Below are 9,051 nucleotides of genomic sequence, written 5' to 3' on the forward strand. Positions count from 1 at the left end.
CACTATTTTGAGAAATTTCCCATCTATTCCCATTTTTTGTAATGTTGAATAATCATGAGCATAAAGGCAGGAATATTGCAGATGAAGACTTTGAGTCTATGTTTTGGGAAAAGCTAGTAAGTCTATTTTTATGTATATTCCAAGGGGCCCCTGACTTCACTTGTTTTTGTCTGAGTCTGACAGCTAACATGCAGATGGACCCAGGGTATTGTCTGGGGAGATGGTATCATAATTGGATGTGTTTCCCTTTCTGTTCTTCTTTCTCAGCTTCTGTTTATGAGTGGCATCATCCCATACTAGTCTTTCTCTTTCTGGCTTATCTCACTTAACGTAATTTCTCCAAACTCTGTCCATGATGGGTTGGATAGGTGTATTCTTTGTTCTTAGTAGCTGAGTAATATTTCATTGTATATATATACTACAATTTACTCAGCCACTCATCTGTGGTTGGACATTAGGGCTACTGTCATATTTTGGTTATTGCAAGTTGTGCTGCTATGGATATTTTCAAATCATAATCTGACTGCTAGTACGTATAGAATTATTCTGAGGAATATGCTTTCCATCTGTATCTGGCACAAAAATCCATTATATCCAAAAGCTATATCTATGCCTCTGCACTCATTCTTGCATTTAATGTTGTTTCTTTTATACAAATAATTTAACCTATATATTTCCTTTAATATAAATAAGTGTCCTTTTAAGTATAAAATATAACAATATTGAACTATATCACCAGACCGAATATTAAAATGTTAACTTAGTCATTATATTGTTAATTCATCTTACATTTATGATTAGTTTTGTTTATCTAGAAACAGTCAAATGACAAAAGAAATTATAATTATTTGCAGATAAGGTTTGTTTCCAATGTCACCTAAGGAGACAATGAAATATCCACCATGATATAAAGAACTGGGGATGGGGGCAGGCAGTGGCACACCTGGTTAAGTACATACACTTCAGGGTACAAGGATGCAGGTTCAAGTTTTGGTCCCCACAGGAGGAAAGGTTTTTTTTAATTAATTAATTTATTTATTTAAGAAAGGAGACATTAACAAAATCATAGGATGGGGGGGTAAACTCCACACAATTCCTGCCACCCAATCTCCGTATCCCATCCCCTCCCCAATAGCTGCCCCATTCTCTATCCCTCTGGGAGCATGGACTTACGGTCGTTGTGGGTTGCAGAAGGTGGGAGGTCTGGTTTCTGTAATTGCTTCCCTGCTGAACATGGGCATTGACTGGTCGATCCATACTCCCAGTCTGCCTCTCTCTTTCCCTAGTAGGGTGAGTCTCTGGGGAAGCAGAGTTCCAGGACTCATTGGTGGGGTCTTCAGGAAGCCTGGCCGGCATCCTGATGGCATCTGGAACCTGGTGGCTGAAAAGAGAGTTAACATACAAAGCAAAACAAATTGTTGAAGAATCATGGACCCAAAGGTTGGAATAGTGGAAATGAAGTGTTGGGGGGTACTCACTGCAAACTCTAGTGTACTACTGCTTTCAGGTATATATTTGCCCTAGTTTATGGATACGTGTGAATATATGCTCTATCTCCTGGAACCTGGTCTATATCTATGTTTTTGGACTTTGTTAGGAAGTAAACAAAAGCTGTAAATATTTCAACTTTACTATTTGTAAATGTTATTTAAACTTACCCTTATATAAAATGAAGGTCCCTAGGAGAGATCGCATTACACAAAATAGAATCATATTACCACATCAGAGACTGAAATACTAAATAAGTACTCAATATTGTATTGCTGTCTCATGCTGCAATCATAGCTAATCTTCTACATTTAATAAGATCCTTATTGTAAGTGTTGAGTGCCAAGGTCTTATATTACTATGGAAAATATACAGACTTTGGTGAAGAAATATCTGTGCTTTTTAAGGGTGGAGTAACACATTTTGAGGGACTGCGAAAATGTACTTTAGCCCATGTATGGGCTTATCAACCAAGGTTACCTCAAAAACAAGTAGATGCTATACTTTTCAAAAACCACTTAACCACAAACTCATGGGAAAAAAAAGACTTTTCAAATACAATTTAAGTGACACAGTACATCGGAGAAATAAAACTTATAAAAAATCTAAGCTATCTGGGCTGGGTGGTTAAGCATACATGTTATAATACTCAAGGACCCAGGTTCAAGCCCAGTGTTCACATTTGCAGTAGGAAAACTTCGTGAGTGGTAAAGCAATGCAGCGGGTGTCTCTCTGTCTCTCTCCCTCTCTATCTCCCCCCTCTAGATTTCTGACTGCCTCTGTACAATAACTAAATCAAGACAATTAAGAAATTTAAAAAGTAAGAAAATCTAAGCTATATAGCTTATATCAAATGAAACTCTTTTCATCACTCTTTTTTTTAACAAGAAAAGGAGTTATGCTCTTGTTCCTGAAAGTATCTGTATCTCACTAAGAGATTAATTAATCCAAAAATTTTACTCTTATAATCTAGAAAAATGAGAAGTAAATCCATAGTCATAACTTTCCAATCTGGATGAATATTTGAGTCATCTCTCATAATGTTTATTATTTGCTAGATAAGTACATTTGTTAATTTATATTTCATAAACAATGCCAATGTTATATCTCTCCTACTAATCTCCTTGCAAAATTAATATTTTGTTAATAATAGCAAATAATGTCATGTCATTAATGCAGTCTTCAAATTGTTGTTTTCATTAAATGGTATGATACGTACGTGTGTGTGTGTGTGTGTGTGTGTGTGTGTGTGTGTAATATGGACTAATTCTTCTGGCAGTAATTATGATGAAATCTGTGCTCTGGAAATAAAATGTTACTATAAAAATTGTTCAAGATGGTTGGTTATCTAAAACTTACTTTGGTGACCTGGCAGATGGCACAGTAGATAGGACATTGGAATACTAAACATGAGGTCCCAGGTGTGATCCTTGACAACACATGTGCCAGTGCATTCCTCTTCCCCATCCCTTTCTCAGAAATAAATAAATAAATAAATAAATAAATAAATAAATAAATTTTGAGCATTGTAAGTAGTGCTGCAGTGAACACTGGGACATGCATACATTGAAAGATTAGTGTTTTTGTATCCTTCAAATAGGTATCAAGAATGAAATATGCTGGATTTTATGTTGTATATATTTTTAAGGTACTGAAAAGCTCCCAAATTGCTTTCCATATGAATTAAAAGTTTCAATTTCCTATAGCTATTTACAATGATTTTTTTCAATTTATATCATAGGTGTGAGATGATATATCATTGTGGTTTTGCTCTGATTTTTCTCTGACATTAAGTATTGAGCAATTTTTCATGTACTTGTTTTTAGTGAATCATGATTTATCTTTTTCATCACCGAATTACACTCGCTTTTCTTGTATGTTGGATATTAACCTATCAGCAGATGCATGTAGTGCAAAGATTTCCTCCTTTCAACAGGATGCCTTTTAGCTTTAGTTTTAGTTGTTTGGTTTGTTTTTTTAAATTTTGCTTCTTGATTCATTTTGGCTTTTGTTTTCCTGAAAAGGATTTGCAAGAGTTTTATGACTGTGCAGCTCCATAGTTTCCAGTAGGCTTTTTTTTTCTTTTCCAAATAGATGATAAGAGACAGAAGGAAAGACACAACAGTATCACTGCAATACTTATAAAGCTTCTCATTTGTATGTTGGTCCTATGTAGTTATGATATCTCACATTTTTTCTTTTCTTTTTTTTTCCCAGAATTTCTTTGGCAAGTCAGGGTATTTTGTGCCTCCATATAAATTTTAATAGTGTTTGGATATACCTGCATATCATATTTCAGGCTCAGGGAAAAAATATTATAGTCATGGGTCCTTTGGGATATAATTAAAATAGGCCTACTAGCTATCTACAAAATGGACCATTGTAAGTAGTGCTGCAGTGAACACTGGGACATGCATACATAACTCTTCATCTGCACTATTCCAGCACTTAGGTTCATGATTAGTCAACAACTTATTTGGCATTATATGTTAACTCTCTTTTTCAGCCACTGGGTTTCAGATGCTACAATGATGACTTCCCTGACGACTTCCCTGGACAGACAACCCCACCAATGTGTCCTAGAGCCCAGCTTCCCTAGAGTCACTCCCCACTAAGGAAAGAGGGAGACAGACTGGGAGTATAGATAGATCTGTCAACACCCATGTTTAGCAGGGAAGCAATTACAGAAGCCAGACCTTCCATCTTCTACACCTCATAATGACCCTGGGTCCATACTCTCAGAGGGATAAAGAATAAGAAAGCTATCAGGGGAGGGGATGGGATACAAAGTTCTGGTGGTGGGAATTGTGTGGAGTTGTACCCCTCTTACCCTATGGTCTTGTCAAATTTTTTTTATATAAAATCAATAAAAGAAATCATTAAAAAGTTTTAATAGTGTTTTGTAAATACTAGTAGTTGCTAGAGGTTAGTGTGGCTTTGTAGGTGTGTGCACTGCTGAGTGCAAAAAGCAAGCAAACAAACAAACAAACAAAACCCACCAATGATAGGAAGGCAGGATGATTCCGCTGCCATGCAGGCTTCTTATTTGAAGTTCAGATGAGACATGACCAAATTAGGCCACATTAATTTTGGTTCCTCAGCCCAGTATTCAGTAAGAATCTATAACCTCGGGGCCAGGGTGACAGCATATGATTATGTCAAAAGGCATTGTTCTTGAGCCTCAAAGACCCCAAATTAAATCCCTGGAGCCAGCACAATCCAAAACTGAGTAGTGGTCTGGTTTAAATTTTAAAAATAGGGGAGGCAGTGGTAGATAGCATAATGATTATGCAAAGAGACCCTCAAGTCTGAAGCTCCAAATCCCAGGTTCATTCCTCAGCACCACCATAAACAAGAGCTGATCAGTGCTCTGGTAAAAACAAACAAACAAACAGGGGCTAGCAATGGCATACCTGGTTAAGTGTATGCACTACAGTGTGCAAGAACCCAGGTTCAAGACCTTGGTCTCTACCTGCAGGGGGACAGCTTCATGAGTACTGAAGCAGGGCTGTAGGTGTGCTGTCTCTGCCTCTTTCCCTCTTTTTATCTCCCCCTTCCCTCTCAATTTCTGTCTCCATCCAATAATAAATAAAGAGACTATTCTTAAAGAAAGTTTATTTTAAATAAGAAAAGGCTAGTGAAATTGTTCACTTGGATAATATGTTGCTTTGTCATTTATGTGACCCAGATTCTGGCCCAGCCCCCACCTCATTGATAGAAACTTTGGTGCTGTGGTCTCTTTTGTTCTCTCTTTACTCTTGTGTCTCTATTTAAAAACAAACAAACAAATAAACATGGCATAACCTTATACAGTCTATAGAAAGAAGATTTAGTAAAAATAGAAAATAAGCATTGTCCAAAGTGGCAAGGGTGGGGTGCAGTGTCTCTCCCAGATTATAATGCTCCAACTGTCATTCTCCCACTCACCCCTTCCCTATTAATTAAAGGTTTTCATGTTTCTGGATTTCAGCTACAAGTTGCCAAGCAGCTCTTCTCATGTAAATCACCTTCTGTTGTTTTCCAGGTGTGTAGATGTGGCCAGAAGTGTCAGTTCCTAGGCCTACAGACTGGATAGCAGACTCAGTGGTCTATTTATACCCTTTCCTGCTCTGTCATACAATTATTATACCCTCCACAGATGCTGGCATCACATAAGCAAAGCAAATTCTAGAGGAGTCTAGTAAAATATCCTTTCATTTCCCAGAGACCCATCCTACTAGGGAAAGAGAGAGGCAGACTGGGAGTATGGACCGACCAGTCAACGCCCATGTTCAGCGAGGAAGCAATTACAGAAGCCAGACCTTCTACCTTCTGCAACCCTCAATGACCCTGGGTCCATGCTCCCAGAGGGATAGAGAATGGGAAAGCTATCGGGGGAGGGGGTGGGATATGGAGATTGGGCGGTGGGAATTGTGTGGAGTTGTACCCCTCCTACCCTATGGTTTTGTTAATTAATCCTTTCCTTAAAATAAATAAATAAATAAATAAATAAATAAATAAATAAAAAGAAAAAATATATATCCTTTCACAAAGAGATTTTATTTATCTTCTCATGCACAGGTCTTTAAAAACAATGACGAATCATTCATTTTTCTAATTATCTAAGCAAGGTTTATTATTTTTATATTGTTTTCAATATAATAAAATTGTAGGTGACAGAGATTGGTGTCAAAGCTCAGAGACAGAGAGACATGTTATCTCTGAGAGCCAAGGCAGATTCATTTCCATGAACCAGAGAGGAATGGAGGAGTCAGACCAATGTCCTCTCCTCCAAACTTGGAGGATTTATACCTTATGGAAAAGGAACAGAGGGTGAGTGGGGCAAGTGTTTCCTATGAAGGAAGAGTGGGTGATCAGTTGGCACAATTTGGAAGGGAGCAGAGGCGTTTTATTGTTTTATCCAGAACTATAAGGGCAACTTTGCCCCTTGCTACACCTTGTTTTTCTTTGAGACCCCAGAAGTCAAAATGGTTATTTAGTCCAGGCCCTGTCTTATTATTTAAAGTGACATGTTCCTCATTCTGACAGGTCTCTTAGTATGAATACAACCCACAACTCTGTATGTGTATATAACTCACTGTGTCATCCACCATTGCTCTAGCTAAATTTTCAGTTAAGATTTTCAGTTGTCTGTGCCTCTTTTACCAAATCATGCTCCCAAAATCCTGCAGTTCTCCTAAGAAAAGTCCCTCCTACTCCTTGAAGTGTACTCCTCTTCCCCACTAATAACTAGGTGCCAGGACTCCTAGAATGGGTACAGTTCTTTAAGTCTCATGGGAGATAGATCCAAACTTGGCTCCTAAGAATCTGCTTTTCCTTTCTCCATTCTGTTTTCCCGCCTCCTCAACCATTTCTCCTATTTCTTTTCCTATTCATTTTTATCTTTTTCTTTCTTCCCTCCGGATGAAGGAAACGAGTCTATCCTAATTCTATTTCATCACCTATTCACAGAATAACAATGTGACCAAAGCCCATTTTCCCTTTGGAAGATATCAACCTTAACACTTCAGCACGCACTTCAGTGCATGCGTGTGTGTGTGTGTGTGTGTGTGTGTGTGTCCATCCAGAAGCAAGAGGATTTCAGTCATCAGGCCACCAGATCTGATCATCCTAAGTACTTATTCTGGAAAAAAACTTGGCTAAACAAAAAGGAAACGAGAGCTGAAGAAATCAGATGAGTTGATACTATAAATGAGTATTGACAGGAGGAAAAAAAATCTTCGAGTTTTCAAACATATGTTATTGTATAAAAATTCAATAGATTACCTATAACATTGGGAGGTTAAAAGTCATTTCATTACCTGAAAAGTTTAAAAGATTTTTTGTTAGGGTTTTTGAGTAAAGAATGTATGCTATACAATGTAGGAAAGCAGCAGAAAATCAATTATAGGAGCCAGACCATCCACTTTCTGCAAACCGTAAAAAATTTTGATCCATGCTTCCAGAGGAGTTAATTTAATTACATGGTAGATTAAAGACAATTTCAAATAAACCCCCACAGTATATTTAAGTGGCTTTATTAAGGTGTGATTTAAGAAATATGAAACTCACCCATTGGAGTCTATCATTTGAATATGATTAGTATATTAACAGACAACCAGCATTGCTATTAATATTTACATTTTTTCATTTCATTAATACAAAAATATTTTATTTAAAATCAGTGATTTATTACTGATTACAAAATTACAAGATAATAGGGGTACAACTCCATACCATTCCCATCACCAGACTTCTGGATTCCCAATCATTTCATTGTAAGCTACACAGTTCTCCTAAAGTTGCAGATATGGATTAACTATTATTTGTATAGTTATCTATATTTTTATATATTAGCCCACTTTTTTCCCCAGAAAATCTAAACTGTAGGCAGTCATTTCTTCTTCCTGTTCCCCTCAGCCCTTGACAAACACTAACCCATTCTGTCCCCCTATGAGTGTATCTTTGCAAGATATTTTATATGACTGGAAAACAAGTGATCTTTTAGGAAGGTTAATACCATACATCTAGTGTTGAGCAAGAGAAGGATATGCAAAAGTCACAGATGTGAACATATGAGCAGACGCCATTCAGTAACCAGTTCTGTAAAATACCTTATTAGAATTGAGTTTAAGACGTATGTCATCACATTATTATTTTCATGTGAGAAATACAGAGTTGCCCAACAGAATCCAAATTCAGCTTCTTTAACTTTAAAGTCTGTTCTTGCAAAAATATGTGTATCTGAAATCAAAATGCTCTCTGTGCATGTATGAATACAATACATTGAAATCTGGATGATTCTCCTTTCAATCTGTAAAGGAGATAGTTCTGTTTCAATATATTCATCTTATTTTTAAAATTTTGATAGTATTTCTTCTTGTTTAATGATTATTAAAAACAAACAGACTTACTGTAGTTGGGAGGTTGAAGTATTTAGTAACATCCATGGATGAATACTACTTTCATGAAAAATCCCAGTCCGTGATACAACTGACATGGAATTTAGAAATTCCTACTCCAAAGTTAAAATTTTTATTAATTAGTCATTACAAAATTTATCCTAATCTGAAAAATACAAGCAATGTTTTCTTCACAGGCTTTACAATTATCAGGTGAAAATTGAAAATTCAATTTCTTTTTGTTGTTGTTATTGTTGTATTTTATTTTAATAGTTGCTTGCAGGGTGGAAAGAACTTATAATGGACTTGATCTTCTTTCTTTTTTATTTATTTTTTATTTTCTTTATAAAAAGGAAACATTGACAAAACCATAGGATAAGAGGGGTACAACTTCATACAATTCCCACCACCAAAACTCCGTATCCCATCCTCTCCCTTGACAGCTTTCCCTTGATAGCTCAGGGAGTATGGACCCAAGGTCATTGTGGGATGCAGAAGGTGGAAGGTCTGGCTTCTGTAATTGCTTCCCCACTGAACATGGGCTTGACTGGTTGATCCATACTCCTAGCCTGCCTCTCTCTTTCCCTAGTGGGGCAGGGTTCTGGGGAATTGGAATTATAAAACACTAATGGAAATAAAACTTTGATGGGTGTAACAGAAAAATCTTACCTTTTCTTCTGCA

The sequence above is a fragment of the Erinaceus europaeus genome, chromosome 7, assembly GCF_950295315.1.
Source record: "Erinaceus europaeus chromosome 7, mEriEur2.1, whole genome shotgun sequence".
In the NCBI taxonomy this organism is placed as follows: Eukaryota; Metazoa; Chordata; class Mammalia; order Eulipotyphla; family Erinaceidae; genus Erinaceus; species Erinaceus europaeus.